Source organism: Arachis hypogaea, chromosome 10 (assembly GCF_003086295.3).
Source record: "Arachis hypogaea cultivar Tifrunner chromosome 10, arahy.Tifrunner.gnm2.J5K5, whole genome shotgun sequence".
NCBI lineage: Eukaryota > Viridiplantae > Streptophyta > Magnoliopsida > Fabales > Fabaceae > Arachis > Arachis hypogaea.
Window position 1 is genome coordinate 21,653,247 of NC_092045.1, and position 20,250 is coordinate 21,673,496.

At 36.1% G+C, this 20,250-nt stretch overlaps 1 long non-coding RNA gene across 1 annotated transcript; it reads left to right on the forward strand.

The window, feature by feature from the left end:
* The first annotated feature begins 3,145 nt into the window (after nt 1–3,145).
* Nucleotides 3,146–5,725, forward strand: LOC140175474 (uncharacterized). The gene is made up of 3 exons (XR_011866285.1): nt 3,146–3,200; nt 3,278–3,434; nt 5,578–5,725. It is a non-coding gene; the product is annotated as an uncharacterized lncRNA (long non-coding RNA).
* The last annotated feature ends 14,525 nt before the right edge of the window (nt 5,726–20,250 follow it).

The following is a 20,250-nucleotide window of genomic DNA, read 5'->3' on the forward strand; positions in this document are numbered from 1 at the left end:
TATATGTACGATCCAATTGTGAAGTACGACAAGTTTTGATGATCGTGGAGTCCGAACCGATGATTAGTCGAAGCCTACTAGTTGTAGAGACAGAGCGATACTTAGCTAACTTAGATGAATGGCTGGGTTCTTGAAAGATAGGGATCCGAATAATGAGGTGGAAGCCGGGTGAATTATATCTAAGGAATTGGAACCGTTGAGAGCTATGCAGAGTTATCGTTTGAAATCCAGTGACGTTAAGATTTCAAGGAGAAAGGAATAGAGCGAGTTCAACCTTTAGTTGTAAATTGATCACGAGACAAGTGGAGGTGAGACTGAATTCCTATACGAGAGAGTTTCCAAGACCGTTCTTGAAAATGTACCATAATTTCCACCTTAGAGAGAGCGTGAGTTTGTCATAGACGTAGTGTCAAGAATTGGATCAGTGTTGATTGCACCACAAGTGAAGATATTATTAGAATCAGTAGAGTTCAAGACCGAGTTAAAGAGAATACTGGGAGAGAAGATCATCCAACTAGGTGTTTCTTTGTGAGAGCGTGCCAACTAATCTTCACGACTTAATCTAACCTTTCTCTTGTAGCCTACATTCAAAGTCCTACCTTGATCCTTCTTTTGTAAAAACCCATTGTTCTTTCGATCGTGTTCCCTACTCGTACAAGATCGTCTCTTTTGAATTTAACTTGAATTCATCCTGATATAATCACGTAATTTTTGAATCCTGGTGATCTGCGGTGCGTGAAATTGCTCCCTTGTGGGAACTCGCATTCCTTTCAAGCCAACTAGAACCTATACAATCCAACATGCCTTATTCTTTCTATTTAAGCTTTGATTCGAACTTCTTTTCTGAAATGCAACTAGGTTTCTCTTCTTGTGCATCCCATTGATTCTGTACAACTCCGGTTAACTGTACATAAGACTTTTTTTAATCCTTATGAACACCGTTCATGCTATTCGTTCATTCCCTTGAACATAATTTTTCCTTGAAAAATAAACTCGTATTGGATTTTGCGTCACGCATAACCCTTAGATGCAATTATTAGAGTGTCAATCCTTTAAAGCAAGACTTTGGAACATGAAATTAAACCAACGACATTACGAGGGAATTCAAAACTTTAATCCTCACCGATCGTATCGCTCGTGACTGAATAGATGCAACGAGATGCACCGTGTGAATAAAATACCAGGATACGCTGGAAGTCTTCAAGCCATGGAAAGAAGATTGATCTTTATGCCAATGCTTGTATTACTTAAGCATAAAGGACCATTTAAGAAATTACTACCATGCATTATTGGGGGACTTGAGAAGCGTGCTGATGTGACATCATGAGGTTGTAGTAGACGCCCTAAGCAAGAAGTTTATAAGGGATTCTTGGACGTTAATTTCAAAGGAGAAAATGTTAGATGAGTTGAAGTTCTAAGTTGGAGAATGAGAGTGTAGAGTGAAAATATCGGACTAAGTCCATTACCAGTTTACAACATGGTATCGACGAGATGCGGGACACATAGCGAGACAATAAGGAGCCGCTAAAGATATCAAGTCTCGGTAAACAAAGGAGAATTAAAAAGAGATTTATATGCCTAATGCAAATGCTGAAATAGAGATCATAGGATTAAGGGCTTAGGGAGCGCAATAGTAGTGATAAGGAGCTACTAGAAGTACTAAAACCTGTTGAATCAAGAAGATACCGAGAAGGATGTTAAGTGTTTAAATCAGAAGTTAAGACGAGGAATTATTGTCTGAAGCTCATGAGAAAGGATTTTCGAAGTTACCATGAAGCTGCCAAGACGTACCATGAATCAAAGAAGATATTTTTGGGTTATTAGAAATAAAGAATAAAGTGGCAATATATTTAATGGCATTTTAAAGCATGAAGAAGTAAAGGAGGACCACTAGAAAACTATTCGAAATCCTGCAACCATTGAAGATTTTACATCTGAAGTAAGGAAGAGTAATTATCGGTTTCGTATTAGATTGTCAAGGACTAGCGGAGAAGATGGAGCTTCACAGAGTGCTAAATACTACCGCATTGATAAAAACTAGAGCATCAAATACCTTAGTTCCCGAATTTAATAGCCGAGGTAGCAGAGAAGAGTTATGCAAATTTGAGTTAACAATCTTACTATAAAAAGCCGACAAAAGGATTACATGAACCAAGGAAGTCCTAAACTTGAGAAGGTTATTTTAACAAGTTGAAATCAGTGAGTGAGTCAAGATGAAGGTATTAAAACCAAAGTGTTTTGGGATCTAGGGTAATGGCAAGGACGGACTTGTCAGATTCTGAAGAGAATTAAACCAGTGACATATCAGATAACCATATCCTATATCTTCCAAACTGGTACCATGTAACACATCTCAACTTTAGGAGTACACTTCTAATATCAATCACATATTAGAACTTGAATCAATGCAACTGAGAAAGGATCTCACGCTTCGAGTAACCTCGGTTAGGATATATAATAAGATACCATGGCCAAGCAGCCAGGCAGAGTAGAAGTTATATACTAGAGAATGTAAAAAGTGAAGCTGGAAGTGGGTAACGTACTCAAGAAACTCCGAATATGCCGAAGGACTACCCACACCTCTTTTAAGATAACTGAAGCTGAATTTTGAGGGCAAAATTCCTAATTAGGTGAGTAGGATGTAAACCCCGCTAAAATCGGTAATTAATTAGTTAATAAATTGCATTTTAATTAGGAAAGCTAAAAATGTAAAACTAATATTAAAATAGGATAGAGCTCGTCAAAACGAGAATTTTGATATCAATTTCGAAAATTTGGTTCAAAATCAGACCCGAAGGGCCAAACCGGTTGAATCGGGGCCCAAACTGAGCCCGTGGGTCCAACCGGACCCATAATATAAAGGAAACGGCAGCCTTCTTCTTCCTCATTAGTTTCTGCAATGCCAAAACAGAATTGAAGGAAAGGGAGAGAAGCTCTCAAACCCTAACCCTTTGATCCACCATAACTCCTCCGTCTGGTCTCCGATCGCCGCACCATTTGCGGCCACGCACTCAACGCGTCGAGCTCCACCTTTCTATCCGAACAATTTCACTGGTAAGCCTCCTATTAAGTTCAGAATCCCTATCCCTCTTTCTTTGGTAAACTTGGAAACCTATGGTGAATCTTGTCCAATTTCTATGTTCTAGGTTCAAGTTAGCTTCTGGAACTTGTGGGCTCAAGCTATTGAGCATATGGGTATGGTAAGAACACCTTAACTCTAGCTCAATCTTATTTTTGGTAATAGAAAATGGAATTGGAACATATATATGTGTATTAGGTGTAGTTTAATAGGGTGTTTATGCATTGGACTTGAATTTGGATTACTTGGAGCTTTGTTGGTGACAAGGCTTGCTTTGGGGCTGTTTGATTGAGCTTGGAGGGGCTGTGATTTTGTGTTGAGAGGCTGCCTTGGGTGAATTAAGTGATTGGCCAAGGTATGGTTTAAGTTTCGCACGTTTAATATTTACGGTGTTGTGAAAACTTAGGTTAGAGGAACAATATGATAAGTTGAATTGTTTGTTGTATTTAATGATTAGCCTTGTAATGTTGTTAGAATAGATTTGTTGGTGGATTTATATATTGGAATTATGAGGTGTGGAAGTTATTAATGGTGTGCTTTTATATTTATTTATGATGGATTAGGATTGGTGTTTGTTAATAAGGATGTAGAGTTATGTTGTGGTGGTATTGCATATGCTGTAACTAGTTATGTAATGATCGGAATTGTATGAGACCAAGTTTGGGATAAACTTGGGAATATAAGAAACTAAACTGAAAAATTTGGGACCTTTTTGTTAAATATATAATTTATGGCAAATTTTTAAAAATTAGGTTGTTAAATCTGTCCTGCAACAGAAAAGGTCAAACAGGGCAGCAACTTGTTTGTCTTGCTGCGACTTCTACGAGTTGAGTTTTGGAGCGAAACTAATTTTTTTTATAAAATTTGATTAACTTGCTTTATTTTTCTAAAACTTTAGAATTTTAAGAGTTGAGGATTGGGAGTTGTGAATTTTTGAATATTGGTGGTCGAAGCTGAAAAGAAACAGATTTCAGCAAGCTATGTATCAACTTCCAATACTTGTAACTCTTAGAATTGAATAGCAATTGGGTTGCAATCAAGACACACTTATCTCTAGATGAGCTAGGAGTTTCCAAATCAAAATTCAGCTTAATTGTTTTGTGATAAAAGTTATTCAAATTGAAAGGTACTAAGCTTGTTGGTTTTAAAAACAGATTTTGACTCATTTTTACTTAACTTCAAGGTAATGTAAATTCTTCATTAAAAATGGTATTAACTCAGAACCAATTGAGAAAGAAACTTAGATGAGTAAAGTTTAACTACATTATTTTTTAAAGTCATTGTATTTAACTTGGATTTTATATTGAATTTTGAATATCACATGCTGCTGCTATTTTTCTGGTTTTATGCACTGCAGCGCAGTCACGATTTTTCCTTTATTCTTGAGGCTAGAGAAATCAGAAAATTATGATCTTTGGTTTGTTAGAAAGCTTATTTCAAGACGAACGCCTGGACATAACGTGTTTTCACCATTTCGAGTTTATTTGTTATATTAAAAACAGAAAAGAAAATAGAGTGTCGAGGATGTCTTAGTGATAGTCATGGGTTCGAGAAGTTAAAGTTTAATCTTCGTGTCATGTGATTGAGTTAATGTTAGAGTTGGGTTGATTTTAAGATTATTCGATATTAAGAAGGATGAGAAGAGTTTGATAAATAGTTTGGTCAGGACCCGGAAAGGGTAATCAAGATGAATTATAAGAGAATGATGATTAAAAATGTGGAAGGGAGGTTGTTAATAAAAGGAGTTAACATGCCATGGCTTGATGAATGATTAAATAATGATTGTGACTATGAAATGGCTTATGAATGATGATATCTAAGATACGAGTTTCCCTGGGTAAAAATCGTGGCTCGCCACCACGTGTTCCAGGTTGATTCTCGATACTCTGTTAACCCTACGTCGTAAGGGTGACCGGTCACGTATAAATTTCCAGGTATGGATAACCCCCATTGAGTGATTTATATGATGATTGAATGTGAACTCTATGCATAGACTCTTGGGGATGCGTGACGGGGGACAGTCTAAGGTTTTCGGACTTGCCGGGTTGGTTGGATAACCGACAGATGGGCCCCATCAGCCATAGGACAGACATGCATCATATGCATTTGTTTGTTTTGATTGCTATGTATTTCCAGGGTTTGCCTAATTGATATATATCACCTGCTATCTGTTATACTTGCTATTTGTACTTTCTGCTCATTACTTGTGTGTGACCCTGTTTGGTTGCTTGTTTCTGTTGCATTGTGGATGATGGAGGGATGGAGGAAATGGAGAAATGGTTTGGTGTTAGATTAGGATTGAAATTGAGTAAGTTAGGTAGATTTAGAATACCTACCCCCTATTTATAGCTTCTAATTAGTAATTAAGTTGGATAATTGTATAACGGAGTTCTAGGATTGCCTATGGCATTCTCAAGACCTTATTTATTATACGCGTGGTACTTTTACCATGTTGAGAACCTCCAGTTCTCATTCCATATTGTATTGTTGTTTTTCAGATGCAGGTCGAGAGGCTCCTCGCTAGGCGTCTGGATCTTGGAAAGCGAAGTAGTCCTTGGGTGTATTTTGATTTCTATTTGTATATATGTATATATATGTGTAGCTTACACTCCAAGTAACTTATGTACGCTGCTCCTCTTAGAGGTTGAGAGAGAGATAGGAGTTCACTCTGATATTTTGGTATATTTTGGGGACACTTATGTATGTTTATATTTATATATATATCCTCTGGCCAGCCTTAGCTTCGCAGGCTGAGTCAGGGGCTAGTTATGCTGTTCCTTAGCTTTTCTTTATCCTTTCATTTATTGTTTTATCATGTTCCTATTAGGTTTCTTAGCACGCAAGTAATCCTTTCCTGAGCGTTGCGTTTTTTATTTTGCGATTTTGTTTTACTCGTTTTTCAAGGCTCCTAGTTGAATAACTTTTTCTTTTTTATTATTATATATATTACTATTCTTAGAGGTCGTAATACCTTACTATCTCAGTCTTATGACTTAAGCATAATACTAAGTATGGTAGAGTGTTACACTAACTAAACTAAAATGCCTCAAAATTATTTTGTTTTTATTCTGATCTATTTAACTTAAAATTATTGTAATATAACTAAACAATAAAAAATATTTTTTATTAAATAAACTCAAAATATAACACCAATCCCAAAAATTCAATGTCTCGATGATGTGTTACATCTCGTTTAGTCAGTTGATATTTCTATATCTTCATAGTCCTAATTATACATTACAAGTGAAATCGAAATCTGGTCAATTTTAAAGCTTATTTATTTCAGATGCATATCACCTAAAATTTATATATTTATTATGCATAATCAATGTATTCAAGAATTATATATATTGGTAAATAAATATTTATTTTATTTATATAAAATATTTTAAATTTTAACGTGTATGCATTTTTTATAGTATACATTATTTTGATATTAATATTTTGTGATAATTATTACACGAACTCTTTTTATTTTACTAAAACATAATTAGTTAATAATAATCTTATTTTAACATAAATATCAAAAGTATTTTTTATAAGAATAATATTATTATTTTGTTTTTATATTTTTCTTAAGTTACTTCCATTTATTTTTTCAGCCTTTTTAAGACGAAATGAAAAATCAAAACTTTTAATAAAAATAAAAATTGATTAATACTAATTTAAATATAAAATAAATAAAAATATTAATTTTAAAAATAGACTATGGTTTAAGACTAATAACAATTATAAAGTTACCGTTTAATAAAAAAAATTAGTAACTTACTAATAGAGACACACACTAATCTCTTGACACATGGTACTTCAAAAAACCACAAATTAAAATATTTGTAAATATATATTATTTGCATCTTTATCATAACACTCTCTCCTTCCAAAGAATAAACAAATTTGGAAAACCCAGTAATCAAACATACTAAATACATGGATGATCCATTCCAACCAATTCTTTCATGCCTAGCACACTTTTTTCTCAAAGCCAATTGTAATCATCATCAACACATCCTGATCCAAATCATCATCATCATCATAATCTAATCTCACTTAGCCTTTGAAACAAGACTTTGTTGTTAGCTTCATCATATTCATATCATAAATAAGAAGATCAATTCATATATTATTATTAACTAAGATCAATTTCACCACTCTCCTTCACCTCTTGGATTCTATTGACAGCTTCTTTGACATCCAATCTCTTTTCAACATTAGCTTCACAACAAGCCAATGCAATCCTTAATAGCTTTGCCATCTCAACCTCATTTTCTTTGCTTGCACCCATTTCTTTATCAAAAACCTCACACTCCACTCTTCAGGAACAACTGAATCAACTCAATTTGCTAAGCTCAACTCACTCTCTCTCCCTTGTTGCAAGAATTTTGCTTGGAATTTTCCAGTTAGGATCTCCAAGATTAAGATCCAAAGGCTCTACACATCAGTCTTCTTTGTAACTCTGCCTTGTTGCAAATACTCTGGTAACTTGTAAATTACCATAATGTATGATGCAAGCTCTTGATTAATCACTGGCACTAAACCATAATCTGTTAGGATTGGTTCATAGTTTTCATTTAGAAGAATATTTGATGATTTCAGATGTCCATGTGGTGATATACTGCTATTAGCCTTGGCATCTCTTTGTGTAGATATTCAAGACCTTGTGCTATGCCTTTCTTTTTCTTTAATCTTGTTGGCCAATCAAGGCTTGGTTGCCCTAATGCTTGGTGTCCTGAATTTTTTTTAATAAATAAATAACTATTCTATATACAATCATGTTATGTATATGCAAAAAATCAATTACCAAATTAAATTAATCATTCATATAGAATACATATTAAAATACAAAATATATTTTTAAAATAAACTAAATAACATCTCTTTTATATATAAAAGGAGAGCAGTAGATGGTTCTTTACTCGACAAGTGTCTAACCTGTCTGAACGACACATGGCACACTAAAGAGTAAGTGTATCAAAGTAAATATATATCTAGAATGACAAAATTTGGACATTTAGCGGCAACCTTTTTCATAGGCTACTGCATTTCAAAATTCAAAAACTCATATCTCTCTCTATCATTCTCTTTGCCTGCCGGTACAGAAGCTCAGCACCGTCTCCGGAGTAAACGCAAGAACTTTGCTTGCAATGCAAACAAAGAAATCGCCGTTAGAGACTTTTCATTGGTTTCCAAAAACCAAGGCTCGATCCCTTTGCAGTTACTTAGCAAAGATGGCTATCGTGGCTTATGGCCATCACCGGGGAAGCAATCAGCGATTGGACTCATCATCGTCGAGCAGCAGAGATGAAGAATAACAATCCAGAAGTGATGATGGCTGTTGATGCAGCAGCGAGAAGAAAGAACAGCAGCAGCGGCGAGTGGTGTTCCTGCCAACAGTGAAGAAGGAGTAACTAGAAGCAAGTTGATGACACAGTGAAGAGAACGAGAGCTCTAAGATCCTACTATCGACGGTGTTGCAGAGGTAATTTTTTAAGTAGAAATTTATTTTATATTTTCTTAACACGATGTGATTCACCCTTATTCACAGATCTGACTTTTACCATCGTTAGCTTTGTGTAGTGTCTTTTAATTTTTTTTAATTGATGCGCTTGGTGCACGAAATTGTGATCATCAACAATGGCGCCAAAAACTTGGTAGCGCTCTCAAACGTGAATCACACTTTGTCACAACTTCACACAACTAACCAGCAAGTGCACTGGGTCGTCCAAGTAATAAACCTTACGTGAGTAAGGGTCGATTCTATGGCGATTGTTAGTATGAAGCAAGCTATGGTCATCTTGTAAATCTCAGTTAGGTGGATTCAAATGGTTATGGAGTTTTCGAAAATAATAATAAATAAAACATAAAATAAAGATAGAAATACTTATGTAAATCATTGGTGGGAATTTCAGATAAGTGTATGGAGATACTTCGTCCTTGTTGAATCTATGCAACATACTGCTTTCTTAATTTCAATCCTTCATACTCCTTTCCATAGCAAGCTGTATGTAGGGCATCACTGTTGTCAATGGCTACTTCCCATCCTCTCAGTGAAAAAGGTCCAAATGCTCTTGTCACAGCACGGCTAATCATCTGTCGGTTCTCGATCATGTCGGAATAGAATCCATTGATTCTTTTGCGTTTGTCATCACGCCCAACAATTGCGAGTTTAAAGCTCGTCACAGTCATTCAATCTCTGAATCCTACTCGGAATACCACATACAAGGTTTAGACTTTCCAGATTCTCAGGAATGGCCGCTAATAATTCTAGCTTATACCATGAAGATTCTGATCAAGGAATCCAAGAGATATGTGCTCGTTCTAAGGTAGAACGGAAGTGGTTGTCAATCACGCGTTCATGAGGATGGATGATGATGAGTGTCATGGATCATCACATCCATCAGGTTGAAGTGCAACGGATATCTTAGAACAAGAATAAGCTGAATTGAATAGAAAATAGTAGTAATTGCATTAAAACTCGAGGTACAACAGAGCTCCATACCCTTAATCTATGGTGTGTAGAAACTCCACCGTTGAAAATACATAAGTGATGAAGGTCCAGGTATGGCCGAATGGCCAGCCCCCGAATGTGATCAAAGATGTAAAATCTCAGATGTCTAATACAATAGTAAAATGTCCTATTTATACTAGACTAGCTACTAGGGTTTACAAAAATAAGTCTAAGTGCAGAAATCCACTTCCGGGGCCCACTTTGATGTGTGTTTGGGATGAGCTTGAGCTTTACACGTGCAGAGGCTTCTCTTGGAGTTAAATGCCAAGTTGTAATGTGTTTTTGGCGTTTAACTCTGGTTTGTGACGTGTTTCTGGCGTTTTACTCCAGAATGCAGCATGGAACTGGCGTTGAAGGCCAGTTTGCGTCGTATAAGCTCGAACAAAGTATGAACCATTATATATTTCTGGAAAGCTCTGGATGTCTACTTTCCAAACCCGTTGAGATCGCACCATTTGAAGTTCTGTAGCTCCAGAAAATCCATTTCGAGTGCAGGGAGGTCAGAATCCAACAGCATCAGCAGTCCTTTGTCAGCCTCCTTATCAGAGTTTTGCTTAGGTCCCTCAATTTTAGCCAGAAAATACCTGAAATCACAGAAAAATACACAAACTCATAGTGAAGTCTAGAAATGTAAGTTTAACATAAAAATTAATGAAAACATCCCCAAAAGTAGCTAGATCCTACTAAAAACTACCTAAAAACAATGCCAAAAAGCGTATACATTATCCACTTATCAGCGCTCTTTCTAATGATAGAAGCTAAGGAGTGCTAATAAGGAAAATTGGAATCGAGCAGAGTAATGTAAATGCTAAATGGTTTTAGTTTTCTTTGATTTGGTGACTCAATGTTGTTGCATCTAGATTCGGATACCATGAATTAAACTTTGTAGTGCTCTTTTGTTTATCTGACATAATGAATTCATGGAGGGTTTTGTTTTCTTCTACTAAATGGAGCTGGAATTTTGAGCAATTAATCATTAAATTCTGCTACATGTGCAGCCTGCAACTGAACACTGTTGGTAAAAAAATAAGTGTCAATAAAAATATTAACAAAACTTGTTTATCTTTTCACAAGTATTGATAGGAGAAAAATGTCTCTCAATATTTTTATCTACAACTATTAATTATTACAGTTGGGCTACATCTCTAAGTCTTTTTGCATCCAAGTCCAACTAAGCAGGCACAACACCAAAAAACCCATTCTTATTAAAGAGAGTGGTTACACGCGCCAAAAATTCCAAATGTTACCACTTTAATTTGTGCTCTAATATGAAAAATGGTTCGTTCTTCAAACTTAAAATTGCAATAAAGAAATTTCAAATTTCTCTTAAAATCTCTCAAAAATCTTCAAAGTCTCTTCGGAAACTACAGCATTTGAATTCATCAACCAAAAACACAAAAAAACAAGAACAAAGATTCCGTAAGGTACTGAGAAAACTATTGTTATTATGTTCAGTTAATTTCTCGCAAATCTCGCATTTCTACTAGTTTGATTTAAGGTTTAGCAAATCGAGTTTGTTTACTAGATCGAGTTTCTCTGATTCCATTTTTTCTTATTTTTCTCTGTAACTAGGGCATCGAATGAAACTGTGTTCTTAGTTTATTGGTTCTAATAAATAACTCAGTTTATATCTTAGTTTAATTGAGTTCACTTGCATGTAAAAATGACTTCAATGTATTTTTCTTGCTGATTGAATGTTTATGACGTTTTGTTCAAATTTGAACTAAATTCGGTGCATTTGTGAATTGAGTGAGGTTCACTTGATACTACTGTTAAGTATTTACCAAATTTGTTATTCCTTAAAAAATTTAGGTTCATTTCTTAGTTTAATTTACGTTCATTTGGTTTGGTTTAGCTTGAATTTGCTGAACTTATTCATGTGGTTGTTTAATTAGTTTTCGTTCAAATTTAAACCAAATTCGATTCATTTGTTAATTGAGTGAGGTTCACTTGATGCTACTGTTAAGTATTGACCAAATTTGTTATTACTTAAGAAATTTAGGTTCATTTCTTAGTTTGATTTATATTTATTTGGTTTCGTTTTGCTTGAATTTGCTGAACTTGTTCATGTAGGGTTGTTTAGTTAGTTTTTATTCAAATTTGAACCAAATTTGGTTCATTTGTGAATTGAGTGAGGTTCACTTGATGCTACAGTTAAGTATTGACCAAATTTTTATTCGTTACAGCAAAAATGAAAAAGATGACCTGTTAAGTATTAACCAAATTTTTTATTCCTTACAGCAAAAATGAAAAAGATCACCATCTCAAAAAAGGAGAAACCACATTACAATGTAAGCATACACACCTTAAATCAACTTTATTTTTGTATTATAAATATATCATAACATAATATTTCAAATCCTTGCAGAAAACTCACGATTTGAGATGCTCAACGAGATCGATAGCGAGGGTGTTCATCGAATTGAGTGAACGAAAGAAAGCTATCGTTGAAGAAATGAAATTCGGTGCACTGAGACATATTCCAGAATTGAATATCTCGCACAAGCTCTTGAGGGAATTGATTCTTTCCTTTGATCTCTATCATGGATTCTTGGACACTTGCTATGCCAACGTCTACATAACCTCTGCCAAGATAAAAGATGCAATGGCCTAAATTCAGGAGGTATTATGCTTTTCATCTTTTGTATTTGTATTTTTTTTATCTTTTTGTTATTTTTATATTAATTTGTTTATATTAAAATATTTCAGTTCATTCATTCGGTATTGACAAAAATTTTTATTCCTTAAGGTATTGTTTGTTTGGACTGAAAATCAACGGAAAGAAAATAAAAGGAAGGAAGTGAGAGGAAAAACATTTATTTTCTCTTGTTTGTTTGGAATGAAATTTTTAGTGAAAAACTAAAACAATTTAAAATTAAGAATGGGTCCCACTCAAAATTTTTCCTCCCAACTATGGACGGAAAACTGAGAGGAAAATGAAACCCAAGAACATTATCCCACATTTTCCCTTTCATAAATCATATACATAAAATACCATTTTTATAAATACAAGGACAAAAATATCATTTACTACTAATTTATTCTTCTTTCTCCCTAGTTTTCTTTCTAACCAAACAAAAAAATTATTATTTCTTTTCTTTTCTTTCTTTCCATTTTCCTTTCATCCAAACAACTCAAGAGAAAATAAAAATACATTCAAATTCTTTCCTTTCTTTTCTTTCTTTTCTATTTCCTTCCTTTCTATTTCCATCTTCCCATCTAAAAAAGTCCTAAGTAATTTCGATTCATTTCTTAGTTTAATGAGGTTCATTTAGATACAGAAAATGAATTCCATGTGTTCTTGTTAATGTTTGAAACTTTTTGACTACTTGTTTAAATCTGAATTGATTTATTTAATTGTTTATATTAAAATATTGTAGGGGATCATTTTCCTGAAAAAGTTGCGTACAACAAACTGAATGAGCAGCAGAAGGAGATTATTGACAACTTCAAAGGTGCTACTTTGGTATCTTTGACAAAATCTATGATTGATATGAGTGTTGAAGGGGAGGAAAACTTGCTGAAATTCAAGACAACTTTCATCGTCTTCATTCATAAATGTTTCTTGTTGCCGACAACAGTAAGTGATAAACCACTATTTTATGGTTTATATTGTGTTTAATTGAGTGGTTTTTATCAAATTCTTGCCCACTTATTCATATGATTTGCATGATTTTACAATTCCTTCCTAGTTTAGTTCTATGGTTGAAAACTTGCTTCCTAGAGATCTTTAAATTACGTATTTTAATTCTCCTTTATACCATTCGATGCTGTGATTTGTGTGTTAAGTATTTTCAGGTTTCATAGGGCAGGAATGGCTTAGAGAATGAAGAGGAAGCTTGCAAAAATGGAAGAAACACAAGAAACTAAGGAGATGACCAGCGAACACTGACGCGGACGCATGGCACACGCGACCGCGCGAAATGGAGAAAATCGCAGTGACGCGTTCGCGTGCCTGACGCGAACGCGTGGATTGGAGTCTGCACAAATGACGCGAACGCGTAGACAACGCGTACGCGTGGCAAGAAAAAAAATGCTGAATGACGCGCACGCGTGAATGACGCGTACGCGTGGCATGCGCGATCTGCAGAATTAACAGAACACACTGGGGCAAGTTCGGGCCGCGTTTTGACCCAGTTTTCGGCCCAGAAACACATAATAAAGCCAGAGAACATGTAGAGACTCAGGATACGGAGAATAAGCAGATAATTCACAATTTTAGGATTAGATGTAGTTTCTAGAGAGAGAGAGAGGCTCTCTCCTCTCTCTTAGGTTTTAGGATTTTAGGATTAGCTTTTCTTATTTAGTTTTCTCGTATACTTTTAATTCTTCTAGTACTTTACTTTATTTACTTTCCCTTGTTGATTACTTTATGTTACTATTTGGTTTATGAATTCTCATATTTAATTTGATTTCTCTATTTATTGCAATTTGAGGTACTTCGTATTTATGATTTTAATTTAGCTTTTTACACTCTTAGCTTTGGTTGAGTAATTGGTGACTCTTGAGTTATCAAACTCAGCTGATAATTGAAAATTGGAATTCTTTGCTGATTGATTTGAATTCCCCTAACTCTAGTCTTTTCTTAGGAATTGACTAGGACTTCAGGAATCAAATTGATTTATCCACTTAACATACCTTCATAGTTAGAGGTTGACCAAGTTGGAGCAAAAGCCAATTCTCATCACAATTGATAAGGATAACTAGGATAGGACTTCCAGTTTTCATACCTTGCCAAGAGCTTTATTAGTTATTAATTTAATTTCTTGCAATTTACTTTTCTTGTTCAACCTATTTAAAAACCCCAAAAAAGATACTTTTTCCATAACCAATAATAAGAACACCTCTCTGCAATTCCTTGAGAAAATGACCCGAGGTTTGAATACTTCGTTTATCAATTTTATTAGGGGTTTGTTACTTGTGACAACCAAAACTTTTGCACGAAAGGATTCTCTGTTGGTTTAGAAACTATACTTACAACGCGATTATATTTGTGAATTTCTTTACCGATAGAAATCCGCTCGTCAAAATGGCACCGTTGCCGGGGAATTGCATACGTGTGCCTTATTATTGGTTATTGTAAATAGTTTTTTTGCTTGTTTATTTATTTTTGTTTTTAATTTTTATTAGCTACTATGAATTCTCACCCCTGTCGTTATGAGTGTGGTTCCAATGTTGTTTTAGGGAATGGACACTATAAGGAGAACATGCATCAAGGATGGAACAATCAAAGATGGGAGGAGCCACAAGAATTTGATCAATCCTCTTGGTAACAACCACCTCCAATGGACTATCAACAACCATTCTGTGATGCATATCAAGGCAATGGCTATGGTGAGCACTCTTTTGATTATCAACAACCACCACCATATGCTTATGAACCACCTCCCCAACCTACCTTTAAACCACCATACTCACAAGCCTCCTACAACCAAACACTCCCATATGACCCTAATCCTTATCCACCATATCAACCACCCTATGAGCCATATGAGCCATACATAGATCCACCCCAATTCCAACCCAATTACTCCCAAGGAGCACCACCTCCATATACACCACATCCATATCCATCAATCCAAGAGCCTTATGACCCTACTTATGATATCCGAGCAGAACAAGAGTCAAGGGATCGTTGACGTTAGGATTTTTGCTAGTAAAGAATTTTACAAAAATAGTCGCGTTGTAGATATAGATTCTAAACCAACTGAAATCCATTCGTACAAACATTTTGGTTGTCACAAGTAACAAACCCCTTTGAAATTGATAACCGAGTATTAAAACCTCGGGTCATCTTCTCAAGGAATTGTAGGGAGGTATGTTCTTATTATTGGTTATGGAAAAACAGTGTTTGGGGTTGAAAAAGGTTTCAAGCAAGAGAAATAGATTACAAAATTGATAAATTAATAACTAATAAAACTTTTGACAAGGTATTAGAACTGGAAGTCCTATCCTTATCAATTGTGATGAGAATTGGATTTTAATCCCACTTAGTTAACCTTTACTAAAGTAAAGGAAAGTCAAGTGAAATAATTAATTTGATCCTCAAGTCCTAGTCAATCCCTGTGGGAAGACTAGCTTTAGAGCGATCTGCCAATTTCAACCATTGCTTTATTTGATAATTCAAGAGTTACCAATTATTTAACTCAAGCCAAGAGGGAAAATTCTAAATTAAATTGAAGACATCATAAATATAATAAAGCAATCATAAATCTAAAAATACCTCAAATTATATTGAATAGAAATATCAAATGTAACATGGAAAAGTTCATAGACAAATAAAAGAGAAAGTAAATAAAAAGAAACATTGAACCTGGGATCGAGAGTCACTCCTAAAACTAAGAGAAGTCCTAAATCCCTATCCTAAGAGAGAGAGGAGAGAACCTCTCTCCAAACTAAACCTAAATCATGGAAAGTAATTAAAATGCGAGCTCTCCCCGAATGGATGCATTTCCCCACTTCATAACCTCTGGTCTATGCCTTCTGAACTTGGATTTGGGCCAAAAAGGGCTTCAGAATTTGCTCTGAGTGTTTTCTGCAATTTCTGGTGCGTGGCCTCTGTCACGCATCCGCGTGGGTCACGCGGTCACGTCGATTAGAGTTTTCCTTATCGCGCGATCGCGTCAGTCATGCGGCCGCGTCATAGGTGTTCTTCTTTAGGTGCGCGGTCGCGTCAGTCATGCGGTCACGTCACTACTTCTTCGCGCTTGGCATGCGGCCGCGTCGTCCATGCGATCGCGTGGAAGCCAGTTTCTCCAAAACTCCGTTTTACGCTTTTCTTCCATTTTTGTATGTTTCCTTTTCCATCCTTTAAGTCATTCCTGCCTTAGAAGATCTGAAACTACTCAACACACTAATCATGGCATCGAATGGAAATAAAGGTAATTAAAATAATTAATTCTAAATCATAGAAAACATGTTTTTCACATACATCACTAGTGCACGAAATTGCAATCACACTTTTGCAATCCCGCACAACTAACCAGCAAGTGTACTGGGTCGTCCAAGTAATACCTTGCGTGAGCAAGGGTCGATCCCACAGAGATTGTCGGCTTGAAGCAAGCTATGGTTATCTTGTAAATCTTAGTCAGGATATCAGAAATTATCAGGATTGATTGTGAAAAGCAAAAGAACATGAAATGATTACTTGTTTTGTAGTAATGGAGAATAGGTTGAGGTTTGGAGATGCTCCATCTTCTGAATCTCTACTTTCCTACTGTCTTCTTCTTCAAACACGCAAGTCTCCTTCCATGGCAAGCTATATGTAGGGTTTCACCGTTGTCAATGGCTACCTCCCATCCTCTCAGTGAAAGCGATTGCATATGCTCTGTCACAGCATAGCGGAATTCATCTGTCGGTTCTCAATCAGGCCGGAATAGAATCCAGTGATTCTTTTGCGTCTGTCACTAACGCCCCGCCTTCAGGAGTTTGAAGCATGTCACAGTCATTCAATCATTGAATCCTACTCAGAATACCACAGACAAGGTTTAGACCTTCCGGATTCTCTTGAATGCCGCCATCAGTTCTAGCTTATACCACGAAGATTCCGGTTAAAGAACCCAAGAGATAACTACTTAATCTAAGATAGAACGGAGGTGGTTGTCAGGCACACGTTCATAGTTGAGAATGATGATGATTGTCACGGATCATCACATTCATCCGGATTAAGAACAAGTATTATCTTAGAATGGAAGCAAGCATGATTGAATGAGAAACAGTAGTAATTGCATTAATCCATCAAGACACAGCAGAGCTCCTCACCCCCAACCATGGGGTTTAGAGACTCATGCCGTGGAAAGTACACAAAGAAAACGTGTAAAGTGTCATGAGGTCATAAGGTCATGATACAATGTCAAAAGATCCTATTAATAGTAAACTAGTAGCCTAGGGTGTACAGAAATGAGTAAATGACGTAAAAATCCACTTCTGGGTCCACTTGGTGTGTGCTTGGGCTGAGCAATGAAGCTTTTATGTGTAGAGACGTTTTCTGGAGTTAAACGCCAGTTCTCATGCCAGTTTGGGCGTTTAACTCCAAGTTTTATGCCAGTTCCGGCGTTTAACGCTGGAATTTCTGAGGGAGACTTTGAGCGCCGGTTTGGGCCATCAAATCTTGGGCAAAGTATAGACTATCATATATTGCTGGAAAGCCCAGGATGTCTACTTTCCAATGCCGTTGAGAGCGCGCCAATTGGGCTTCTGTAGCTCCAGAAAATCCGCTTCGAATGTAGGGAGGTCAGAATCCAACAGCATCTGCAGTCCTTTTTGGTCTCGGAATCAGATTTTTGCTCAGGACCCTTAATTTCAGCCAGAAAATACCTGAAATTACAGAAAAATACACAAACTCATAGTAAAGTCCAGAAAAGTGAATTTTAGCTAAAAACTAATAGAAATATACTAAAAACTAACTAGATTATACTAAAAACATACTGAAAACAATGCCAAAAAGCATACAAATTATCCGCTCATCACAACACCAAACTTAAATTGTTGCTTGTCCCCAAGCAACTGAAAATCAAAATAGGATAAAAAGAAGAGAATATACTATAGACTCCAAAATATCAAGGAAACATAGCTCCAATTAGATGAGCGGGACTAGTAGCTTTTTGCCTCCGAACAGTTTTGGCATCTCACTCTATCCCTTGAAGTTCAGAATGATTGGCATCTATAAGAACTCAAAACTCAGATAGTGTTATTGATTCTCTTAGTTGAGCATAATGATTCTTGAACATAGCTAGTGTATGAGTCTTGGCTGTGGCCCAAAGCACTCTGTCTTCCAGTATTACCACCGGATACATACATGCCACAGACACATAATTGGGTGAACCCTTTCAGATTGTGACTCAGCTTTGCTAAAGTCCCCAATTAGAGGTGTCCAAGGTTCTTAAGCACACTCTTGTTGCCTTGGATCACAACTTTATTTCTTTCTTTTTCTCCCTTTTTTTCGAATTTTTTTTTGTTCACTACTTTTTCTTGCTTCAAGAATCAATCTAATGATTTTTAGATCCTCAATAACAGTTCTCTTTTTCTTCCTTCTTTCAAGAGCCAACAATTTTTTTAACATTCTCAAAACAACAAATTCAAGAGACATATGCACTGTTCAAGCATTCATTCAGAAAGCAAAAAGTATTGTCACCACATCAAACTAATTCAACTAGTTTCAATGATAAATTTCAAAATCCTGTACTTCTTGTTCTTTTGTGATTAAAGCATTTTTCATTTAAGAGAGGTGATGGATTCATAGGACATTCATATCTTTAAGGCATAAAATTTCAATTTTATTAATTATGAATTAAAACAAGACTAAAAAATAGATATAAAATGAGACTAGAAAAACGAAAAATAAAAACAAAACAAAGGAAAAAAAACGCAAACATAGGCTCCTAATGATAGAGGTTTTCACAGAGTTAGGACTCAACAACCTTGATTTTGAGAAGTGGATGCTCCCTCAGCTTGAGAGGAGAACTTTTGGCGTTTCAATTCTTGGAGTTCACGCCCCTGCTTCTCTTGTTCCTTCAGCAATTTGCAGAGCATGCAGTTCTGATTCTGCTGTTCTTCCTTCAGTTGCTCCATAGTCTCTTGCAGCTTGGAGATAGATGCTTCTAGGCTGGTCCAGTAGTCAATTCTTGGGAATTCAGGGAGGAATTCCTGCGCCCTCCTCTTGATAGAGTTGTCTTGCACTTGTCCTTCCATTGACTTCTTGGTGATTGGGTGTTCAATGGGTATGAACTCATCTACTCCCATCTTCACCCCAGCCTCTTTACAGAGCAAGGAGATCAAGCTTGGGTAAGCCAATTTGGCTTCAGTGGAATTCTTATTTGCAATTGTATAGATCTCACAAGCAATCACATAATGGACCTCCACTTCTTTTCCAAGCATAATGCAATGAATCATCACTGCTCTCTTGATGGTGACCTCAGAACGGTTGCTAGTGGGCAATATGGAACGCCCAATAAAGTCTAGCCAACCTCTTGCAATTGGTTTGAGGTCTCCCCTCTTGAGTTGGTTTGGGACACCCTTTGAATTGGTTATCCACTTAGTTCCAGGGAGGCATATGTCCTCTAGAACTTGATCCAACCCTTTATCTACTCTCACCATCCTCCTATTGAAGGAATCAGGATCATCTTGTAGTTGAGGTAGTTTGAAGATTTCTCTTATTTTGTCCAGATGGAAGTACATAACTTTCCCTCTGACCATGGTTCTGTAGGTATGGTAAGCAGTTCCAGTCATTCTTTGCTTATCTGTTAGCCACAGATTAGAGTAGAATTCCTGAATCATGTTCCTTCTAACCTTTATTTCAGAATTGGTCAGAACTTCCCAACCTCTGTTTCAAATTTGCTCTTGGATCTCCGGATATTCATCTTCTTTCAGATCAAATTTAACTTCCGGGATCACTGACCTCAGACCCATTATTTTGTGATAATGGTCTTCATGTTCTTTGGTTAAGAACTTCTCTTGATTCCAAAGATTCGTTGGATTAGTCTCTTTCTTTCCTCTTAAATTGGTTTGTTTTCCCTTAGGAGCCATGATCTTGATGAATCTTGGCTTAGTGATCACGGAAAAGCACACCAAACTTAGAGGTTTGCTTGTCCTCAAGCAAAAAGAAAAGAAAGAAGAGAAGAGAGAGAGAGGAAGAGGAAATTCGAATGGTGTGGTGGGAGGAGAGGGC